Raw genomic sequence first — 24,904 nt, forward strand, 5'->3', positions numbered from 1 at the left:
TGCCACAGGAGAACCTTGACCTAATATTGGCTAATAAACAAGCAACTCTGGTAAATCGGTTGCTTGAGGCATTCCCAGCACACAGCAGCGGTGATGGTTCTCACACGAGCCGTACGGGCCGGGGGCAGCTTGGCAGAGGTGTTCGTGGTGCACACAGCAGAAGTGGCGTTGGAGACAGGGGTTTCATGACAATGTTGTGGACTGATTTTTCAAATACCGCTCACACAACTGGTAATACTGCATCGATGGAAAGTGACAGGAGACAGCAGTTGTCAACTATGGTTACAAACTACTTTTCCTCCCATATCGATGTTCTCCCACACAGGTCATTCCCCTTTGACTATTGGGCCGCTAAACTGGACACCTGGCCTGAATTGGCCCAATATGCCTTACAGGAGCTCGCTTGCCCAGCTGCAAGTGTGCTATCGGAAAGAGTCTTCAGTGCAGCTGGATCAATCCTGACAGAAAAAAGGACCCGTCTGTCAACCCAAAATGTGGATGATCTAACCTTCATTAAAATGAACCACGCATGGGTTTCCAAGGATTTTGTCCCACCTTCCCCTGATGACACATAGGGTGACAGAAAAATGGCTTGCTTTGGTCCACCTCTTCCTGGTACTTCACCTATTTCGCCTTTTGCATCAGTTGAATGTCCAACATCAACATATGCCACTTTCTAAAACTCCCTAACTGTGCTGCCTCCCCCCCCATGGCCGGGGTCACCACCTAGCGCACGACACCGTGCGAGTGCCGTTGCCCTGGACAGGTGGGTAGGCCGACTCTTGGGCGCGGGCACTGGCACAGGGTCCCTCATAGTGCAATCAAGTGTCTCTGACGGTGGTGGTGCACACCCGCCGTCAGACACACCGCTGTACTATGAGGGGCCCAGTGCCAGTACCGACGCCCACGAGTGGGCCCCCCTTGCTTGGCCAGGGCCCCAGCATTTGCAATCTTTACCTCTCCCTGCTCCTCCGCTGTGTAATCTGGGCCGTCAAATCCATACTGGGCCTAACACTGTCTGAGCCTGCCTCATGCTGTATAGACATATATTTTAAATGTGTACGCTATCCATACATGTTATCCGGGGATACGGTACCCCTTCTAACCTTTGTGCAATGACGTGCAATCCATACTGGGCCTAACACCGTCTGAGCCTGCCTCATGCTGTATAGACATATATTTTGAATGTGTACGCTATCCATACATGTTATCCAGGGATACGGTACCCTTTCTAACCTTTGTGCAATGACGTGCAATCCATACTGGGCCTAACACCGTCTGAGCCTGCCTCATGCTGTATAGACATATATTTTGAATGTGTACGCTATCCATACATGTTATCCAGGGATACGGTACCCTTTCTAACCTTTGTGCAATGACGTGCAATCCATACTGGGTCTAACACCGTCTGAGCCTGCCTCATGCTGTATAGACATATATTTTGAATGTGTACGCTATCCATACATGTTATCCGGGGATACGGTACCCTTTCTAACCTTTGTGCAATGACGTGCAATCCATACTGGGCCTAACACCGTCTGAGCCTGCCTCATGCTGTATAGACATATATTTTGAATGTGTACGCTATCCATACATGTTATCCGGGGATACGGTACCCCTTCTAACCTTTGTGCAATGACGTGCAATCCATACTGGGCCTAACACCGTCTGAGCCTGCCTCATGCTGTATAGACATATATTTTGAATGTGTACGCTATCCATACATGTTATCCAGGGATACGGTACCCTTTCTAACCTTTGTGCAATCACGTGCAATCCATACTGGGCGTGAGAACGGCTGGCGAGCTGTTAAGCAAGCTACAGCACCTGTCCAGACAAGTACAGGGATTCCCTAGCGAGGAGACTTATTTGATTGTTTTCTATGTTGGGACAGCAATTTTTGGGGAGCACTATACTCTGGAGAATGATAGATGGGGCCCACCATACACTGGAACATTCCAAAGGTGGACATCAGACACTGGAGTAGCATTTACAGGGCCCATTATACACTAGAGCATTAGAAATGGGGCCCATTATGTTTGGAGCATTATTTGGGCCCATAAGACAGTGGAGCTTCATCCATGGGGACCAACATATACTGTAGCATTATGTGGAGCTCATCATATACTGTTTCAAACATTATATGGGACCAATGATTTTGTATGGAGAAATAGATGGGCCTCGTCATGAGATGTAAAAAGTGAGGTATTTTTCATTGTACTATACTGCTATTTCTCTGCCGTATCGGAGCATGATGAGTTGTGGTATGTGTTAAAGGGGCGCTCTTTCGCCCAGGGCACATGAAAACCTGCAGCCAGCCCTCCCCCCCCACAAATTTAGCCAAATAACCCCCATTTTTCAGTGCGTAACTTGTATTATGAAGTTAATTAAGGTTGACAAGCTTAAGTAAGAAGAATTGATGCTTTTGGCATTCAAATGGGCACTGTAGGTGTGTTTCCTGTCCTCCTCTCACTGCCGACTTTTATTCCCCATTGACTTACATTGGGTTTCGTGTTTCGGGACGACCCCGACTTTTCCCTATAATCGGACGATCTTGCTCGACCCGACTTTTGGAAAAGTCGGGTTTCACGAAACGAAACGCGACCCTAAAAAAGCAAAAGTCGCTCAACTCTACTGCTCAGTGCTAAGTGACCTAGGTGGGAGACCCTGTAGTGGACATGGTGCCAGAGAGTCAGACCAGATAGAAGGTATGGGTGTCAGGTAATTGCAACACTATACTGACCGCCGGGGATGGGGGTGGTCCGACAAAAGGGCAACTCTATCAGACGAGGTGATGGAGCTGGATGACAGATGGTTCCAAAAGGGCTCATTAAGAGAGCCTGACTTTGACAGACGGTTTGACTGTCAGAGATGACCGAGAAGGGTCTCTGGTTTGGTGATAGAAGGTGCCAAGCGCCACGGCTTTAGGCAGAGGGGAGGTATGTGGTATGGTGACTGGCCATGTGATTAATGGTAGGTATGTATCACAGAGGTGGGTGGTCCTGTGATGGAAGCCTGGGCTGGTTTGCTCAGCAGATCTACTGCTGGGAAGGCTTACAGGGGACTTGGAGAGATGGGTGGGTCCAGTCACCTACATATCCTTGCCAATAAGGTGTGTCTGTACATCTAAGATGGATAAAGTTCCTTATTTTCATGCGTACTATTGATTTATGAAAAATAATTACTCTTTAGAGTTGCAGTCACAACAGGAGAGCTCCTGTCATATACAGTAGGGATAAAAGTATTTAGTCAGCCACCAATTGTGCAAGTTCTCCCACTTAAAAAGATAAGAGAGGTCTGTAATTGACATCATAGGTAGACCACAACTATGAAAGTCAAAATGAGAAAACAAATCCAGAAGATCACCTTGTCTGATTTGGCAAATTATGATGGAAAATAAGTATTTGGTCACCTAAAAACATGCAAGATTTCTGGCTCTCACAGACCTGTAACGTCTTCTTTAAGAGGCTCCTCTGTCCTCCACTCATTACCTGTAGTAATGGCACCTGTTTGAACATGTTATCAGTATAAAAGACACCTGTCCACAACCTCTCCAAATTCCACTATGTTGAAGACCAAAGAGCTGTCGAAGGACTCCAGAAACAAAATTATAGCCGTGCACCAGGCTGGGAAGACTGAATCTTCAAATAGGCAAGCAGCTTGGTGTGATGAAATCAACTGTAGGAGCAATAATAAGAAAATGGAAGACATACAAGATCACTGATAATCTCCCTCGATCTGGGGCTCCACACAAAATCTCCCCCCCCGTGGGGTCAAACTGATCACAAGATCGGTGAGCAGAAATCCCAGAACCACACGGGGGGACCTAGTGAATGACCTGCATAGAGCTGGGACCACCATAACAAAGGCTACCATCAGTGCCAGTAACGTCTCCCTACTTAAGCCAGTACATGTCCGGGCCCGTCTGAAGTTTGCTAGAGAGCATTTGGATTATCCAGAAGAGTATTGGGAGAATGTCATATGGTCTGATGAAACCAAAGTAGAAGTGTTTGGTAGAAACAAAAGTCGTCGGGTTTGGAGGAGACAGAATGCTGAGCTGCATCCAAAGAACACCATGCCTACTGTGAGGCATGGGGGTGGCAACATCATGCTTTGGGGCTGCTTCTCTGCAAAGGGATGAGGACGACTGATCCGTGCACATGAAAGAATGAATGGGGCCATGTATCGTGAGATTTTGAGTGCAAACCTCCTTCCATCAGCAAGGGCATTGAAGATGAAACATGGATGCATCTTTCAGCATGATAATGATCCAAAGCACACTGCCAGGGCAATGAAGGAGTGGCTTCATAAGAAGCATATGAAGGTCCTGGAGTGGCCTATCCAGCCTCCAGATCTCAACCCTATAGAAAACCTTTGGAGGCATTTGAAAGTCTGTGCTGCCCAGCGACAGGCCCAAAACATCACTGCTCTAGAGGAGATCTGCATGGAGGAATGGGCCAGCATACCACCAACAGTGTGTATCAATATGGTAAAGACTTACAGAAAACGTTTTACATCTGTCATTGGCTCGACCAGTCAGCAATGCTGGATTTCGGTTACAGACAGACAGACAAGATAAGACGATTATATATATCTAATATATAAAGCTCAAAGTGTGTATGTATGTATGTATGTATGTATGTATGTATGTGTGTATGTGTGTGTGTGTGTATGTCCGGGATAGGCATCCGCACCGTCGCAGCTACAGCCACAAAATTTGGCACACTCACACGTCTGGACCCCAAGAGCATCCTAAGCTATGTTGTGAGGTGAAATTTTAACCCCGCACGTTCCAATTCACCAAACAATTTTGCCCCTATCTACATACTGGGGAAAAAGTGTGTGCGCGTCAAGCCCCGCCCCTCATTATGATGTCATAATGCCCCTATCTACATAATGGGGAAACAGTGTGTGCGTATCAAGCCCCGCCCCTCATTATGATGTCACAATGGTTGCCATGGCGATGCCGATGTCATCAAGCCCCGCCACTCATTATGATGTCATAATGGTTGACTATGGGATGGAGGATGTGTGATGGGTATTTGAGCACTGGACTGTGGGATGTAGGATATGTATGACTGGTATATGGGCACGGGCCTATGGGATGGCGGATATGGATGATGGGTATATGGGCACGGGACTATGGGTTGGAGGATGTGTGATGGGTATATAGGCACTGGACTATGGGATGGAGGATATGTATGAAGGGTATATTGGCACGGGACTATGGGATGGAGAATATGTATGACGGGCATATGGGCACGGGACTATGGGATTTAGGATGTGTGATGGGTATATGGGCACGGGACTATGGGATGGAGGATGTGTGATGGGTATATGGGCACTGGACTATGGGATGGAGGATATGTATGACGGGTATATGGGCACGGGACTATGGGATGGTGGATATGTATGATGGGTATATGGGCACGGGCCTATGGGATGGCGGATATGTATGATGGGTATATGGGCACGGGACTATGGGATGGAGGATGTGTGATGGGTATATGGGCAGGGCCTATGGGATGGAGAATATGTATGATGGGTATATGGGCACGGGAATATGGGATGTAGGATAATTATAATTTGTTATAACTAACCACAGTTAGTTACTATGCCCGGGCAGTGCCGGGCTCTTCAGCTAGTGTGTATATATATATATATATATATATGTGAGTCTGATAAACTTCTGAATCCATAAAAGTCTGCTAATAATGGATGCCCCCTTATAATATCTGGCAAAGGTCTCCAATTGTGAGATACATATTAAACGTTTTTATGGTTCTGTATGATTTATTGATCATAATCTTTAGCTGATGTATGACTTTGAAGGACTCTGCATTGGCAATCATAAATTATAGACTTTTATGATATCTAGTTAATGGGCTAAATTAAAAGAATGCTATAATAGTTTATGGGTGGTGAGTGCCGCTGTTAGGAAACTGCCAAAATCTTCCATTTAGTGTTTTCCCATATATACAAAAAATGTATCCCTTAATATAACGTGAATATATCCTTAATTTAGAAGGTAAATACTAAACTTTATTGGCCCAGCAATAAGTTGATCACCACGTTCCTGGCTTCAGAAACCATCAGCAATCAGCTGCTATGGCTTTGGGAAGCCACAATCGGCCATACATTTCCCTGGCAGTCACTGCCAAATAACTACCTGCCTTTATGATGAATGAATTGACGGGCTAGCTCTGTCACAGCATAATATAATAATAATAATAATAATCTTTATTTACATAGCGCCAACATATTCCGCAGCGCTTTACAGTTGAACAGTTTCAAACACAACAGTCATAAGTAACAACGTTAACAATACAATAATTAAAGCGAAATAAGACGACCCTGCTCGTGGAGCTTACAATCTACAATGAGGTGGGGGGGATACAAAGCACAGGTTTGTATTTACAATGATGTATTTACAATGACGGTCCAGCCATCTTCAGGGGGTGGGGGTTAGATGGAGATAGTGAATGGGCTACACACACACAAACATGACTTTGATTACTGAATGTGATAGGCCGCTCTGAACAAATGTGTTTTGAGCGAGCGCCTAAAACTATGCAAATTGTGGATGGTCCTAATATTTTGGGGTAGAGCATTCCAGAGGATTGGCGCAGCACGGGAGAAGTCTTGGAGTCGGGAGTGTGTACACAGCATAGGTTGTCCTTAGTGGCCCTCTGCTCAGGTTCAAAACAAGAGTCCCCCCACCTACTCTCCGGCCACCCCCAACATAAATGTTATTTTTCAGGACTCACCTTTCCACCAAGTTCAGGCTGTGCCCCATTTCTAATATGCGATGTCATGCTACTTTGGTAAGTTCAATAGTAACATTTACCATACTGTCTTTCAATGACTTGTTATATATCTTTCATGAATATCTGTGGTCGCACTACTCAATAGATACTTTTGTGTTTACTAACATTTACAAGATACATATGTAGAAACCCAAGAGACGCTCAATAATTATGAATGAAATATATTTCATTCCACAACTGGGTCTGACTAAATAAATATTGATTCTGCGGAAAACAAGCAATGACTTACCAATGCCATGTCTAAATCAACGCGACTGTTACAAATCGGCAACTGGGCATTTGACATCAAGTAAACATTTACTTAAGGAAGAATCATTAAAATGTTTATGCATCTTATCACCCGAGCCTTGATAGAATGTCTGCTTTATGTCTGCTAAACAGTAAAGCATTATAGCAAGAGCCAATGCGGGAGAAAATCCTACTTCACACATACAAATGATGTACACAGGGTGCAGATACGTGGCTGGTGGAGCTAAAGTGTTGCTTACATTAAAAGACCAGTAGCCGTCCATGGACAGGATCAATATAATCCCCGATTTAGCTGCACATTTTATTTACTATGGCATTGCAATCCATGGTTCATATAAGATATGCTGCATGATGAATGTCAAGGTCTTATTCCACAATTACCCAATGTACAAATCCACCAGACAGACTGCATGCACTTAGTTATGCATCACGGTAATGAGAAATTTTGGTGCACATTGGAATTTATGCATTTGTCACAAAGAACATTCAATGAAAATTGTGTCAGGCTGTTTTCACATCTCAATTTTGCATTTTTGGTGTTTTTTTTAGAGATGACGATTTTGATTTGTGGTAACATTATTCTTTTTTCATTACACACTGATCTTCACTGTTTTGCTGTCACACACTAGTAGAGTTGAGCGAAACGAGTCGAAAAAATTCAAAAGTCGCCGACTTTTGGCAAAGTCGGGTTTCATGAAATGAAACCCGACCCTAGGATGAGGTCGGCCACGAGGTCGGCGACTTACGCGCCAAAGTCGCGTTTCAAAAGTTTGTTTTGCGCTCTTTTTCAGCCAATCAGGATCCACGGACACTGTGGGCAACGTGATGACATAGGCACGGGTCACCACCATCTTTCAGAAGGGCATGCAAGTGATTGGCTTGCTTTGGTGGGCGTCACAGGGGGTATAAAAGGGCGTGCACGCCGACCGCCATCTTACTTCTGCCGATCTTAGTATAGGGAGAGGTTGCTGCTGATTCTGTAGGGAGAGCATTAGGCAGGGAAGAAGACAAAAAAACTGCTTCTGCTGCTAGCGATTTGGCCTGCACAACACACCAGTCACTGTGTGTGCAGTGCAAGGGGAGGCTATATAGTGGTGTATCAGTGGTGTTGGTTGTTGGGCTGCCTTCTAAGGCTTCCTGACATTCCTGCATTGCTGTTTACCCACTGCTCCGCAAACTGCTTTTTTAAAAGCAATCCAATCTCCCTTATCCTCTAGTCACTTTTGTCACAGCTGTGCCATCGAGCCTGTCACATAGCGCTCAGATATTCATTGGGCCTCACACAATCCAAAAGTGTCCATCCAGTGTCCAAAAGTGTGTGCAGAGATTCAAAATCTCCCTTATCCTCTAGTCACTTTGGTCACAGCTGTGCCATCGAGCCTGTCACATAGCGCTCAGATATCAGTGGGCCTCACACAATCCAAAAGTGTCCATCCAGTGTCCAAAAGTGTGTGCAGAGATTCAAAATCTCCCTTATCCTCTAGTCACTTTGGTCACAGCTGTGCCATCGAGCCTGTCACATAGCGCTCAGATATCAGTGGGCCTCACACAATCCAAAAGTGTCCATCCAGTGTCCAAAAGTGTGTGCAGAGATTCAAAATCTCCCTTATCCTCTAGTCACTTTTGTCACAGCTGTGCCATCGAGCCTGTCACATAGCGCTCAGATATTCATTGGGCCTCACACAATCCAAAAGTGTCCAGTGTCCAAAAGTGTGTGCAGAGATTCAAAATCTCCCTTATCCTCTAGTCACTTTGGTCACAGCTGTGCCATCGAGCCTGTCACATAGCGCTCAGATATCAGTGGGCCTCACACAATCCAAAAGTGTCCATCCAGTGTCCAAAAGTGTGTGCAGAGATTCAAAATCTCCCTTATCCTCTAGTCACTTTGGTCACAGCTGTGCCATCGAGCCTGTCACATAGCGCTCAGATATCAGTGGGCCTCACACAATCCAAAAGTGTCCATCCAGTGTCCAAAAGTGTGTGCAGAGATTCAAAATCTCCCTTATCCTCTAGTCACTTTGGTCACAGCTGTGCCATCGAGCCTGTCACATAGCGCTCAGATATCAGTGGGCCTCACACAATCCAAAAGTGTCCAGTGTCCAAAAGTGTGTGCAGAGATTCAAAATCTCCCTTATCCTCTAGTCACTTTGGTCACAGCTGTGCCATCGAGCCTGTCACATAGTGCTCAGATATCAGTGGGCCTCACACAATCCAAAAGTGTCCATCCAGTGTCCAAAAGTGTGTGCAGAGATTCAAAATCTCCCTTATCCTCTAGTCACTTTGGTCACAGCTGTGCCATCGAGCCTGTCACATAGCGCTCAGATATCAGTGGGCCTCACACAATCCAAAAGTGTCCAGTGTCCACAAGTGTCTGCAGAAATTCAAAATCTCCCCTGTCCTATAGACACCTTGTACCTTGTTTTACATTACTATATAGTTTGTTGGATTTTGTCTACATTTCTACCAAAAATGAGGAAGGCTGGTGGAAGAGGCCGTGGAATTGGGCGGGGGGTTGGCAGCTGGTAATGATGGTGTTGGTGGTGGATCTGATGGTAGTGGCAAGAGCAAAATAGGACCGAATGCAGGAGGTGCTGACCCTGCGTCATCGTCTGGCTACATAAGGCCTCGAATGCTTAGTGTTCTAGGAGTTGGCAAACCGCTTTTAAAGCCAGAGCATCAGGAAAAAGTTTTGTCTTACATTGCTGACTCAGCCTCCAGCTCTATCGCCTCCTCTTCTTCAGTTGTAAAAAGTAAAAGCACTGAGTCGTCATTGGAGGCTCATGTTCATGAACCACACCTTTCCTTGTGTCCTTCACCCCAACCAAGATTGAAGGATGACGCAGGCCATACTACTGATTACTCCATGGAGCTGTTTTCACCTACCATGCCTGGATTATCAAGTGAAATGGTGAATTACCCAGGCCAAGATGAATCTGACATGGAGTGCACTGATGCACAGCCGCTGATGGATGATTCTGCTGGTACATTCACTCAGAGCACTACATTGTCCTCGCAGTGTACAGAGCCAGATTCTGACCCTGATGAGACTCAGGTGCCCCTTCCCGCACACTATACCACCATACACGGTGACACAGAGGAAGGTGCACATGACATAGAAGAGGAGGTGATGGATGACCCAGTTGTTGACCCAGATTGGCATCCATTGGGGGAAGAGGGTGCTGCTTCCAATAGCTCAGATGAGGAGCATCCACAGCAGACATCGACATCGCAACAGCTGTTATCTGGCAGGCCCAGAGCACTCCAAAGACAGGTTCCAAACATCAAAAGAGTTGCTGGACAGCTTGTCCAGAGGGTCAAAAGATCACAGCGTGCTAGGCCGCAAAATGTCTGCCAAAGTAGGAAGAGTGCAGTGTGGCACTTTTTTGAACAAAATCCTCATGATCAGGCCAAGGTTATCTGTAAGAAGTGCGCAAAGACCTTTAGCCGAGGGAAAAATCTGAAAAATTTGAATACCAGTTGCATGCTTAGACATTTAACCAGCATGCACTTGCAAGCGTGGACACAACACCAAACCTCAAGTGCCACATGTGCAACTGATCACAACGAAGGTAGTCAGCAACGCTACATTGTTTCCCCCACTGTAAGCCCACCGGTTAGCACAGCAGCAAATGTTGAGGTGTCGTTGCAAGGCCACAGCAGTCAGGGAATCCCACTGTTATATCAACGAAAGACTGATTCTAGGCCATCAGAAAGAACAACAACTCCATCACCATCATCAACCCTCTCTCAGTCCGCCCTGTCCACCGCTACTTCCACCATATGCAGCTCTCAAGTCCAGCTCACCCTCCCAGACACTATGAGTAGGTCAAGAAAGTACTCAGTCTCTCATCCGCGTACACTGGGTTTGAACGCCCACATTGCCAAACTAATCTCGTTTGAGATGATGCCCTTTCGGTTGGTGGAAAGCACAGCTTTCCGCGAACTCATGGCCTATGCAGTACCACGCTATGACCTACCCAGTCGCCACTTCTTCTATCGCAAAGCCATCCCAGCCCTCCACCATCATGTGAAAGACCGCATTGTCCATGCACTCAAGCAGTCAGTGAGCGGAAAGGTGCACCTCACAACTGATGCATGGTCCAGTCGGCATGGCCAGGGCCGTTACGTGTCCATCACTGCGCACTGGGTTAATGTGGTGGATGCAGGGTCCACAGGGGACAGCGGTGGTGGGACAGTGCTGCCTAGCCCACGGTATAGGAAACAGTTGGCTGTAGGCGTTCGACCCTCCTCCTCCTCCTCCTCCTCCAGAAGCGAAAGCTCGTCCACAGAGCGCAGTCGTACGAGCACTCCATCTGCAGCTGCCACTGTTGCACACGATGTGTCCCCCTATCGAGCAGCTAGTGGAAAGCGTCAGCAGGCTGTGTTGCAGATGATGTGTTTGGGCGACAGACACACCGCCGAGGTGCTGGCCGAGTACTTGAAGCGACAAACTGAGTCATGGCTGGGCAGTGTACATCTTGAGGCAGGCAAGGTAGTTAGTGATAACGGCCGTAATTTTGTGGCAGCCATAGCCCTTTCAAAACTCAGCCACATACCTTGCTTGGCTCACACCTTGAACCTGGTGGTGCAGTGCTTCCTCAAAAATTATCCGGAGTTAACAGCCCTGCTCCAGAAGGTGCGAAGACTGTGCGCGCACATCCGCCGGTCGCCTGTACACTCCGTTCGTATGCAGAAGCTGCAGCGATTGCTCCACCTTCCCAACCACCGCCTCATTATCGACATTGCAACAAGGTGGAACTCCACCCTGCACATGGTGGAGCGGCTGTGCGAGCAGAGGCAGGCCATAATGCATTTGTGGGAGGATACACGGCCAGGCACTTTGAGAGCAGACATGGAGTTGACAGGTGTGCAGTGGTCGAAGCTGAAAGACCTTTGTAAAGTCCTTCAGTGTTTTGAGGAATGCACACGGCTGGTAAGCGCAGACGACACCATCCTAAGCATGAGCATCCCACTTATGCGTCTGCTCATGCAAACTTTGACGCACCTTAAGGAGCAGGCGTCTGCAGCCAATGTTGATGAGGAGGAAGAGGAGGAGGGAATCCTTGATGACATTCAGCCATTGTCTGCTCAGGGACCTCTCCTGGACGAGGTGGAGGAAGAAGAGGAGGAGGAGGATGATGGGGATGATTACTTAGGGGAGGAGGATGCATCTCATGGGGCAAGTGAAAGTGTTGGCGTGGCAAGGTCTGGTACAGGGTTTGTGCGTGACTGGAGGGATGTGGATTTGCCAGAAAGTGCTCCTCCACCCAGCACTCGCAGTGCATCATTGACACCGGGAACATTGGCCCACATGTCAGATTATGCCTTGCGGATCCTAAAAAGGGACCCCCGCATTGCCAAAATGATGAACGATGACGACTACTGGTTGGCCAGCATCCTGGATCCACGCTATAAAGGCAAATTACAAAACATCATGCCACAGGAGAACCTTGACCTAATATTGGCTAATAAACAAGCAACTCTGGTAAATCGGTTGCTTGAGGCATTCCCAGCACACAGCAGCGGTGATGGTTCTCACACGAGCCGTACGGGCCGGGGGCAGCTTGGCAGAGGTGTTCGTGGTGCACACAGCAGAAGTGGCGTTGGAGACAGGGGTTTCATGACAATGTTGTGGACTGATTTTTCAAATACCGCTCACACAACTGGTAATACTGCATCGATGGAAAGTGACAGGAGACAGCAGTTGTCAACTATGGTTACAAACTACTTTTCCTCCCATATCGATGTTCTCCCACACAGGTCATTCCCCTCTGACTATTGGGCCGCTAAACTGGACACCTGGCCTGAATTGGCCCAATATGCCTTACAGGAGCTCGCTTGCCCAGCTGCAAGTGTGCTATCGGAAAGAGTCTTCAGTGCAGCTGGATCAATCCTGACAGAAAAAAGGACCCGTCTGTCAACCCAAAATGTGGATGATCTAACCTTCATTAAAATGAACCACGCATGGGTTTCCAAGGATTTTGTCCCACCTTCCCCTGATGACACATATGGTGACAGAAAAATGGCTTGCTTTGGTCCACCTCTTCCTGGTACTTCACCTATTTCGCCTTTTGCATCAGCTGAATGTCCAACATCAACATATGCCACTTTCTAAAACTCCCTAATTGTGCTGCCTCCCCCCCATGGCCGGGGTCACCACCTAGCGCACGACACCGTGCGAGTGGCGTTGCCCTGGACAGGTGGGTAGGCCGACTCTTGGGCACGGGCACTGGCACAGGGTCCCACATAGTGCAATCAAGTGTCTCTGACGGTGGTGGTGCACACCCGCCGTCAGACACACCGCTGTACTATGAGGGGCCCAGTGCCAGTACCGACGCCCACGAGTGGGCCCCCCTTGCTTGGGCAGGGCCCCAGCATTTGCAATCTTTACCTCTCCCTGCTCCTCCGCTGTGTAATCTGGGCCGTCAAATCCATACTGTGCCTGACACCGTCTGAGCCTGCCTCCTGATGTATAGACATATATTTTGAATGTGTACACGCTATCCATACATGTTATCCGGGGATACGGTACCCTTTCTAACCTTTGTGCAATCACGTGCAATCCATACTGGGCCTAACACCGTCTGAGCCTGCCTCCTGAGACATATATTTTGAATGTGTACGCTATCCATACATGTTATCCGGGGATACGGTACCCTTTCTAACCTTTGTGCAATCACGTGCAATCCATACTGGGCCTAACACCGTCTGAGCCTGCCTCCTGAGACATATATTTTGAATGTGTACGCTATCCATACATGTTATCCGGGGAAACGGTACCCTTTCTAACCTTTGTGTAATCACGTGCAATCCATACTGGGCCTAACACCGTCTGAGCCTGCCTCCTGATGTATAGACATATATTTTGAATGTGTACGCTATCCATACATGTTATCTGGGGATACGGTACCCTTTCTAACCTTTGTGCAATCACGTGCAATCCATACTGGGCCTAACACCGTCTGAGCCTGCCTCCTGAGACATATATTTTGAATGTGTACGCTATCCATACATGTTATCCGGGGATACGGTACCCTTTCTAACCTTTGTGCAATCACGTGCAATCCATGCTGGGCCTAACACCGTCTGAGCCTGCCTCCTGATGTATAGACATATATTTTGAATGTGTACGCTATCCATACATGTTATCTGGGGATACGGTACCCTTTCTAACCTTTGTGCAATCACGTGCAATCCATACTGGGCCTAACACCGTCTGAGCCTGCCTCCTGAGACATATATTTTGAATGTGTACGCTATCCATACATGTTATCCGGGGATACGGTACCCTTTCTAACCTTTGTGCAATCACGTGCAATCCATACTGGGCCTAACACCGTCTGAGCCTGCCTCCTGAGACATATATTTTGAATGTGTACGCTATCCATACATGTTATCCGGGGATACGGTACCCTTTCTAACCTTTGTGCAATCACGTGCAATCCATACTGGGCCTAACACCGTCTGAGCCTGCCTCCTGAGACATATATTTTGAATGTGTACGCTATCCATACATGTTATCCGGGGATACGGTACCCTTTCTAACCTTTGTGCAATCACGTGCAATCCATACTGGGCCTAACACCGTCTGAGAATGATAGATGGGGCCCACCATACACTGGAACATTCCAAAGGTGGACATCAGACACTGGAGCAGCATTTACAGGGCCCATTATACACTAGAGCATTAGAAATGGGGCCCATTATGTTTGGAGCATTATTTGGGCCCATAAGACAGTAGAGCTTCATCCATGGGGACCAACATATACTGTAGCATTATGTGGAGCTCATCATATACTGTTTCAAACATTATATGGGACCAATGATTCTGTATGGAGAAATAGATTGGCCTCGTCATGAGATGTAAAAAGTGAGGTATTTTTCATTGTACTATACCGCTATTTCTCTGCTGTATCGGAGCATGATGAGTTGTGGTATGTGTTAAAGGGGCGCTCTTTCGCCCAGGGCACATGAAAACCTGGAGCCAGCCTCCCCCCCCCACAGTCTGTAGCCAAATAACCCCCATTTTTCAGTGCGTAACTTGTATTATGAAGTTAATTAAGGTTGACAAGCTTAAGTAAGAAGAATTGATGCTTTTGGCATTCAAATGGGCACTGTTGGTGTGTTTCCTGTCCTCCTCTCACTGCCGACTTTTATTCCCCATTGACTTACATTGGGTTTCGTGTTTTGGGACGACCCCGACTTTTCCCTATAATCAGACGATCTTGCTCGACCCGACTTTTGGAAAAGTCGGGTTTCACGAAACGAAACGCGACCCTAAAAAACCAAAAGTCGCTCAACTCTACACACTAGTAGGTTCTTTCTTCTTTATAGGAAGCAAATTAACCGGGGAGTTTTTGTGGTGTGGAAGAAAAACAGGGTAAACCAGGAGGAAAGCCATGCAAAAGTAGAGAAAAAAATCCTTGCACATAATGACTTGATTGGATTAGAATCTAGGACCCAACTGCTTATAATGCCAACCAATGGATCTATGCACAAACCACATGTATGCATGTAAGGCACACACTGTACATTAAGGGATTTTTTTCCCAAAATCGCAAGGTATGCATAGGATAGGAGATAATTTGCTGATTACTAGGACCCCCAGAGATCCTAAGAATGGGATTCTAAAGAGCCAAGTCTTGAATGGAGTGCAGTTGCACATGCTTGGCCTCTGTTCCATTTACTATCACCAGGTTAGCGGAAAATAGTGGAGAACTCTATTTGGCCTTCTTTGGTGAAAGCTGAGCATGTATTCCTCTACTCCATTGGAATCGGAACTCTACTGAGACTCATTCTTAGAAGCAGAGATGAGCAAATTTGTTTGGAATCGGTTCCCAATATGATTGGATTCGTATATTTTTTTTTGCAATAGTCGCCGTACATAGCCAAACGTCATTAGAGTCAATGGGAGTAGAAATTACTGAATATGTTCGGAACCAATAATAAGACATACATTCGGCACGAATATTGTTTGAATATGGCTCGAATATGTCAAAATCAGATTCGGGGGCAAAATCCCAAAAAAAATTGCTCATTTCTATTTAGAAGTTCTGGAGCCCCACCCTGAGGCTATCTGGAAATTCCAGAAATTAGACCACAGCTGTATTGCAAGCCATTCATATATTTACTAGCTATGAACCCATTCTACGCCCGGGTGGTGAGCATTTTTACTGGTATATGGTCTCCCATCCTGGTATGTGCTGCCCCCCTCCTATCCTGGTATGCATGGTCCCCTCAACCCCCAATCCTGGTATGCATGGTACCCCCTTATCCCTATCCTGGTATGTATGGTCCCCTCACCCCCCTATCCTGGTATGCATGGCCCCCTCACCCCCCAATCCTGGTATGCATGGTCTGCTCACCCCCCAATCCTGGTATGCATGGTCTTCTCACCTCCCAATCCTGGTATACATGGTCCTCCCACCCCCCTATCCTAGTATGCATGGTCCTCTCACCCCCCTATCCTGGTATGTATGGTCTTCTCACCACCACTATACTGGTATGCATGGTCCTCTCACCCCCCCATCCTGGTATGCATGGTCCTCTCACCCCCCTATCCTGGTATGCATGGCCTTCTCACCCCCCCATCCTGGTATGCATGCTACCCCTCACCCCCCAATCCTGGTATGCCTTGTAGTGTCGTGATGTCGGCGATAAAGAATTCAGAGACGTACGCTGATGTGCTGGTGCTTGGCTGCCAGGCCGTGCTTTTTCTTTTTTCCTTACTTCCTCCTTCCTCTCTACGTCCCTCCCCCGACTCCTCCTCTCCCCTACATCACTGTTACTAGGCAAAGAATGCAAACAAGGGCAACAGCCCACAAACAACAGGAGATGTGACAACATCACACCTCTTCTTTTCTCCCAACAAAAAAAACTGAAACATTTGAAGAATATTGTCGTTCAAACATTAAGTCTCACTGCAGAACATAGTCTGTAAGGTGGGCAGGTGGTCTTCGATAGGTCCTAGTCGGATAGCGGTGAGACAGCCCATCACCAGATGAGCCCTGAGTATCCCCGGAGACATCCCCTGTTAGGCTTACGGCATCTCCAGTCTCTGGCAGGAAGTCGTCGCTCTCCGCTTCCTCAATAGGCGTGGTTTTTGGGACGTGGCCCCGGAGTTTTTTAAAGTGGGACACATTTCGTGTGACCTGACGACTTTGATTCCGGGCAGTAACCATGGTGCCCTTAACGTCTATAACTTGAAAGGGTTCCGGATAGTACGGTGACGCAAACTTGCTAGTCGCTTTTAACCTTTGTGCTAGGACCCAATCGCCCACCTGTATTGCCGGCTGTCTGCCTCGATGGTTGCGCTTATCTGCGTACCGTTTCATCTTTTCCTTTGATATGGAGTCATTAATAGAAATCGGGGTCTGGACGGAGATTGCTGGAATGCTTGGAAGTTTGACCCGTAAGGGCCTGTTGAACAGTGCCTTTGCAGGTGGTATTCACGTTGTAGAGTGGGGTGTAGCCCTGTACTGTCTGAGGAATGCGTTCAACTCTTGCTGTAAATCCTTGTGCTCCATGGTAGCAATCCTTAGGGTCTTGTTGAGCGATTGCATGAATCGTTCGACTTCTTCGTTGGCCTGAGGCCAGCAAGGAGTTATTTTCCGGTGTGTGAAACCCAGGTAGGTTGCGAAGGACTGAAAGTCTGTGCTATTAAAAGGCGGTCCATTGTCAGATTTCACGATCTCAGGTATGCCATATGCCGAGAAGATCTTGTCTAATTTTGGTAAAACAGCCTTGGCCGAGGTTGTAGAAACATGTTCGGTGACTGGAAACCTTGAAAAGTCATCCATGATCACCAGCAGATAGGAGCTATCTGGTAGACTGCAGAAATCGATGCTAACATCTATCCATGGACCGGCTGGCAGGGGTGTCATTTGTAATGGTGCACGTCTATGGGCAACTGTAGTGGCTTGGCACGGTATGCATGTTTCAACGAGTGCCTCTACCTTTTTGTCAAGTCCGGGAAACCACACTTTCTCCCGAAGTAGCTGCTTCGTTTTCACGACCCCTTGATGAGCTTCATGCGCCAGATCCAGTACCCTGCTCTGAAGTTTCTGCGGTATCACCAGGCGATTATCTCTTAAGAGCATATTTGAGTCTGATACTGATAGTGAATGTCTCGCGTTAAAGAAAACCTCCAGGTACCCAGCCTGATCAGGAGGGTGAAGGCGGGCCTCAGCGAGAAAACTGCTCCAGTTCTTGGACCGAACCGTCTCTATCACAAATTGAAGTTGGTGATCGGCATCCAGCGCTTGCTTAATTTCCTGTATGGTCATAGCTTTCGGTACCGAATGGGCGACGACAAAGTTGACATGCTCCTCCGCCAGAATCGTCGCGGGGATGTCGTCTGTGGTGGGCTGTGGTGCTGGGTGTCTCGAGAAATAGTCTGCGGGATTTCCAGCTCCCGCCTCGTATCTCAACTGGAGATGATAGTTCTGTAAGCGGAGCAACCAGCGTTCAAGACGCGGGGGAGGCTTTGACGAGGGCTTATTGAAAATTGGAACGAGTGGCTTGTGGTCAGTTATCACTGTGAATTGATGTCCAAAAAGGTATAAATGGAAATGAAGGCACCCCCACACAACTGCCAGGGCTTCTCTCTCAGTTTGTGAATATCGCTGCTCTGTATCCGTTAGTGTCTTGCTGGCATATGAGATTGTGGATATGTCGCCTGCGCTAGACACTTGTGTGAGAATTGCCCCTAGGCCTACTGGACTAGCATCCACCAGTAGCTGTGTGGGTTTTGACGGGTCAAAATAGGCCATGACAGTGTCGCTGGTTAGGTTGGTTTTCAATGCGTCAAAAGCTGCTTGCTGCTCAGTACCCCATGTCCACGGAGAGTCTTTCTTTGTGAGCTTTCGCAGAGGTTCAGAAACAGTGGCTAGGTCAGGTATAAATCGCCCACATTATGTGACCAGTCCTAGGAAGCTGCGAACATCTGACACATTTTGCGGTGGGCTAGCCGATTTTATGGCAGCCACTTTCTGTGGGTCAGCTGAAACTCCTTGTTCAGAAAAGATGTATCCAAAAAAAGTTAATGATTTTTGGTTAAATTCACATTTTGACGGATTGACAGTGAGATTGCAGGCTTGGAGTCTTTGAAACACTTGTTCTAGGCGATTGTCGTGTTCCTCTTGGGTTGTGCCATAAATGAGAATATCATCACTGACGTTGAGGACTCCTGCAATGCCAGACAGAACCTGGCTGACGATATTCTGAAAAATTTCTGCGGCCGATGAGATGCCAAAGTTCAATCTCTTAAATCTGCGCAGGCCCACATGCGTGCTAAAAGTTGTAATGTACCTGGAGTCTGGATGCAATTCAAGTTGATGATAGCCCGAGTTTAGGTCAATTTTTGAAAATACCTTCGCACCATTCAGGTCTGCGAGAATGTCATCAATAGTGGGCGTGATGTGCCTTTCTCTTTGGATCGCCCGATTGGCGTGGCGCATATCCACACATAGTCGGATTTTACCTGGCTGCTTCGGTTTAGGTGCAACAACGATTGGTGAAACCCAGGGGGTCGGGCCTTCAACGCGTTCGACGACATCGGATGCCTCCAGGTCTTGCAGTTCTTGCTCCACAAGCTTGCGGACATGGAATGGAATGCGCCTGTGGGGCTGAATAGAGGGCTGTACTGACGGATCTATATGCAATTTTATTTGAACATCCTTTAGCTTACCTAGGCCTTTAAAGAGATTTGGGTACTTCTGCATAATGTGGTGGGCCGAAGGGCCTGTAATGCTGTTGACAAGGTTCACAAGGCCCAGAGATATTGCACTGGTACAGCTGAGAAGTGTGTCCGCAGAGCATTCTACCACATAAAAGGTGTCAGTGATGGACTTTCCTTCAGCTGCAACTTCTGACTGAAATTTTCCGCACAGGGGCAGTGCAGCTGCTGAGCCATAAGGAAAAATCTTTATATTAGTACTTTGTAGAGTAGGTTTGTTTAGGAGCTGGTTGTAGACAGTATGACTGATGACATTGACTGATGCCCCCGTGTCTACCAGGGCTTCTATTGGATTGCCATTCACTAGGATTACTCGTTTCGGATTAGTAACTGCGTGCACAGTATTAGATCCCTCTTCCGTCACGGAGAATAAATAGGTGCTGTGGGACTCGTCATTAATCTGCAGTGTTTGGATCTTTGGTGGCCTAGGTTGTGCGGTGGTATGAGGAGATTGTGGCTTGGATCTACACACCTTTGCAAAATGATTTTGCTTTCCGCAATTATGACAAGTTCCTCCCTTTGCTGGGCAGACATTCTGGTGAGGATACGATCCACCGCAGTTGTAACATGTGGCTGCCTGCGTGCGAGGCACATTTGGTTTCTGTGTAAGCTTTGCTATAGAAGATGTCGCGTCTGGTTCATGCTCGATGTTCTCTATCAGTTTAGCTTGTTTGTCTGCAGCATCATTTATACGCGCTGTATCTAGCAACTTCGCTAACGTCATGGTGGGGTCTCTGAGTGCTTGTCTCCTTAACTTGGAGGAAATACATCCTTGTACGATCTGCATTTGGATTTCTTTGTCTACTTCCGCAAATTCACAGTGCGCTGCAAGGTGTCGTAGCCGGACATGATACTCAGCCATGCTTTCTGTTGGCGACTGCTTTGACTGCCTGAACTTAAAAATTTCAAATGCTGGATTTCTGTGAGGGGAGAAGTGCTTGCTTAACGCAGCTTTGCTGAGCTCATAGTCCTTGTCCTCCCCTGTATTCGGCAGAGTAGTGAATATATCGTAAACCTGCTCCCCTACGTAGTGTAATAGCATGGCTTTTTTCCGGGTATCATCAGAGACATTCATGGCTTGCAGAAATATCTCGAATCACTTTAGCCATTTATCCCAAGATACTGCCAGGTTTGCTTGGGACTGATGCACATCAAAAGCAGGAAATGCGGGTAGACAAGCCATAGTGAGTGCTGATAGCCTTGTAGACTGTTCGTGGGACTGAAATACCTGTGGCTGATGAATGAACGCTTCCTCGTCGCCAGTTGTAGTGTCGTGATGTCGGCGATAAAGAATTCAGAGACGTACGCTGATGTGCTGGTGCTTGGCTGCCAGGCCGTGCTTTTTCTTTTTTCCTTACTTCCTCCTTCCTCTCTACGTCCCTCCCCCGACTCCTCCTCTCCCCTACATCACTGTTACTAGGCAAAGAATGCAAACAAGGGCAACAGCCCACAAACAACAGGAGATGTGACAACATCACACCCCTCACCCCCCAATCCTGGTATGCATGGTCCTCTCACCTCCCAATCCTGGTATGCATGGTCCCTTCACCCCCCAATCCTGGTATACATGGTCCCTTCACCCCCCTTTTGTGGTTTGCATGGTCCCCCCTCACCTCTCTTTCATGGTATGCATGGTCCCCTTACTTCCCTTTCGTGGTATGCATAGTCCCCTCACTGTCCTTTTGTGGTATGCATGGTCCCCTCACCCTCCTTTCGTGATATGCATGATCCCCTCATTCCCCTTTCGTGGTATGCATGATCCCCTCACTCCCCTTTTGTGGTATGCATGATCCCCTCACTCCCCTTTCGTGGTATGCGTGGTCCCCTCACTCTCCTTTCGTGGTATGCATGGTCCCCTCACCCTCCTTTCGTGGTATGGATGGTCCCCTCACCCCCCTTTCATGGTATGCATGGTCCCCTCACTCCCCTTTCATGGTATGCATGGTCCTCTCACCCACCTTTCGTAGCATGCATGGTCCCCTCACTCCCCTTTCGTGGTATGCATGGTCTCCTCACCCCCAATACTGGTATGCATGGTCCCCTCTCTCCCCTTTCATGGTATGAATGGTCCCCTCACTCCTCTTTCATGGTATGCATGGTCCCCTCTCTCCCCTTTCGTGGTATGCATGGTCCCTTCACCCTCCTTTCGTGGTATGCATGGTCCCCTCACTCCTCTTTCATGGTATGCATGGTCCCCTCACTCCCCTTTCGTGGTATGCATGGTCCCCTCTCCCTCCTTTCGTGGTATGCATGTTCCCCTCACCCTCCTTTTGTGGAATGCATGGTCCCCTCACTCCTCTTTCTTGGAATGCATGGTCCCTTCACTCCCCTTTTCTGGTATGCATGGTCCCCTCACCCCCCTTTCGTGGTATGCATGGTCCCCTCAACCCCTTTCGTGGTATGCATGGTCCCCCTCACCCCCCTTTCGTGGTATGCGTGGTTCCCTCACCCCCCTTTCCTGGTATGCAAGGTCCTCTCATCCCTATCCTGGTATGCATGGTCCACCTCACCCCTATTAAACTACACACACCAAAAAAACATTTATACTCACCCTTCTTTCCTGTGCACCAGTGCTGTCACATTCTGCTGGAGGGCGGGGGAGGAGTCTGGCGCCAGAGTACGCACATGCCCATAGCGCTGTCCGGTGCCATATTGCTTTAGACACACTACAAACACTACAAATGTGTCTTCAGTAAAAGTTGCCGGATCACGTTATGCGCATGTTCGATTCCGGCCGCTCTCCTGCCCCCGTCTCCAGCCGAAGAGAAGCACCGCGGCAACGCTACTCCCAGTCAGGTAAGTATGTAAGTATGGCGCCCTAGATCGCGATATGTACACATACCGCCATCTCCGGGAGCCATACACACTCCTCACCGCTAGATGCCTCATTCTGTCTGGAGCCAGACTGCGCCTGCGCGTCACGATTGCGCAGTCTATAAAGGCTTTGGACAGAGTGACGCTTAGCCCGTTATATTATAGATGGACTTTCAGCAAAATAAAATGTGTTTTATTCTTCTGCTCGTAGTGACTGGCAGAAAAACCACCACTTACGTTTTCTTTAGATTTTACGGTTGCTTGTACTGGGCATGCGCTTAAAGTGCTGATGTGCAGTACAAATGGAAAAGGAAGATAATGAAGAAATAAGAGGAAAGTCTTTACTTCCAACCCAATCCTGGCCAATCACATGCTTCTTCTCACTCTCTTTGCCCTCAGGTGTTTCTCTCCATTCTACTCATAGCTGTGAAGCCTCTGCCCTCCGTATTCCTTCTATTGTTCATGTGCTAACTGAAAGCTGCCCACTTCATTGATTATCTCCCGGCTGCTTACACTCATACATTATGTGCTTTATTCCAACAACTCTGTTTTCTGGCTTTGCAGCTATGACAGTGTCCTGTAAGCTTGTTAGTTGGCAGTAGAGATAATCAAACTGCTTGAAGTTTGAAAAAGTTTCATATATGGCAAATACATTTTCTACAAATCTCAATACTGTACAGGCTATAATCGCACTGAAATTAGGTATATAACACTCGGAGGTGTCGTAGGACTGTAATAAACCACTTTTAGATTATTAATATCCAAGTTACCTCAGCCTATCTGGCTAGATGAAAGCTAATAGTAACTGGTGTTGCCTAATAACAAGATACATAACAACACTCTGCAGTATTAAACTTTTAGTCTACTTAAATTGCAGAAACAGTCCAAAAATGATCCCTTTTTGGGGGCAGCAGTGCTACAGTATAGATGACATGATAGTTAGGCAATACATAACTAGAGATGAGCGAATTTATGACCTATGATCGGTTCCGAACATACTCAGTAATTTCCACTCCCACTGACTAATGACGTTCAGCTGTGTTCAACGAATATTTCAAAAACAATATTCGATTCCGATCGAAGTATGTGATGTGTGTGTCGGCTCACCAGGGTGGTATAAATGTGTATACTGGCGTCCACATCAGTATAATACTGTACCTGTTGTAAATAGGTTTGATCATCTGCAATAATGTTAGTTAGTCACATGACACATGCAGAATATCGGAGGTGGAGCTACAATATGAGCGGATGTGAAACAAAGGAAAAGGAAGTGCGGCCATCTTAAGAGCAGTCTGCAGTTATTGAGAACGATGAGAGGATGTGCTGGAGGGGAATCCAAAGTCATCCTTTCGTGGAAGCATCCTTCTGAGAGACCAGAGAAGCAGTATAGAGGAGCTGAGGGTGTCTGTGACTAGAACCTGTCCAGATGTAAAGAGATTTCTTCCAGGAATGCTGCTGAGAGATTGAAAAGGCCAGAACCTAGCATGAGAGGTGTTGGATGCCGCTGAGTTGTTAAGTCACACTCATCAACGGTACCATTCACCTGCTGGAAAGACCCTACATTTGTTCATACAAACTGATTGTATGTCTGAAGCGGAGAAGGCTCGGTTAGAAAATTTTCACAATCAGTGATGGTTTGGGGAGCTATGTCATCTGCTGGTGTAGGTACATTGTGTTTTATCAAGACCAAAGTCAGCGCAGCTGTCTACCAGAAAATTCTAGAGCACTCCATGCTTCCATCTGCCGACAAGCTTTTTGGAGATGAAAATTTCATGCTCTAGCATGACTTGGCACCTGTCCACACTGCCAAAAGTACCAATACCTGGTTTACGAACAACAGTATCACTGTGCTTGATTGGCCAGCAAACTCGCCTGACCTTCACCCCATAGAGAATCTATGGGGTATTGTCAAGAGGAAGATGAGGGACAATAGACCCAACAATGCAGATGAGCTGAAGGCTGCTATAAAAGCAACATGGGCTTCCATAAAACCTCAGGAGTTCCACAGGCTGATCGCCTCCATGCCACGCCGCATTGATGCAGTAATTGATGCCAAAGGATCCCCGGCCAAGTATTGAGTGCATTTACTGAACATACATTTCAGTAGGCCAACATTTTGGATTTTAAAATAATTTTTTCTAGCTGGTGTTATAAAGTATTCTAATTTACTGAGATAATGACTTTTGGGTTTTCATTGGCTGTAAGCCATAATCATCAACATTAGCAGAAATAAACCCTTGAAATACATCAGTCTGTTTGTAATAACTCTATCTAATAT

At 47.2% G+C, this 24,904-nt stretch overlaps 1 protein-coding gene across 1 annotated transcript in view; it reads right to left on the reverse strand.

The window, feature by feature from the left end:
• The window catches only part of LOC141096817 (rho GTPase-activating protein 7-like), a 315,917-nt gene that overhangs the window by 183,368 nt on the left and 107,645 nt on the right, over positions 1-24,904 (reverse strand). The gene's annotated exons all lie outside the window — the stretch shown is intronic.

Source organism: Dendrobates tinctorius, unplaced genomic scaffold, assembly GCF_039654945.1.
Source record: "Dendrobates tinctorius isolate UK_male_01 unplaced genomic scaffold, ASM3965494v1 ptg000079l, whole genome shotgun sequence".
NCBI classification, from domain to species: domain Eukaryota; kingdom Metazoa; phylum Chordata; class Amphibia; order Anura; family Dendrobatidae; genus Dendrobates; species Dendrobates tinctorius.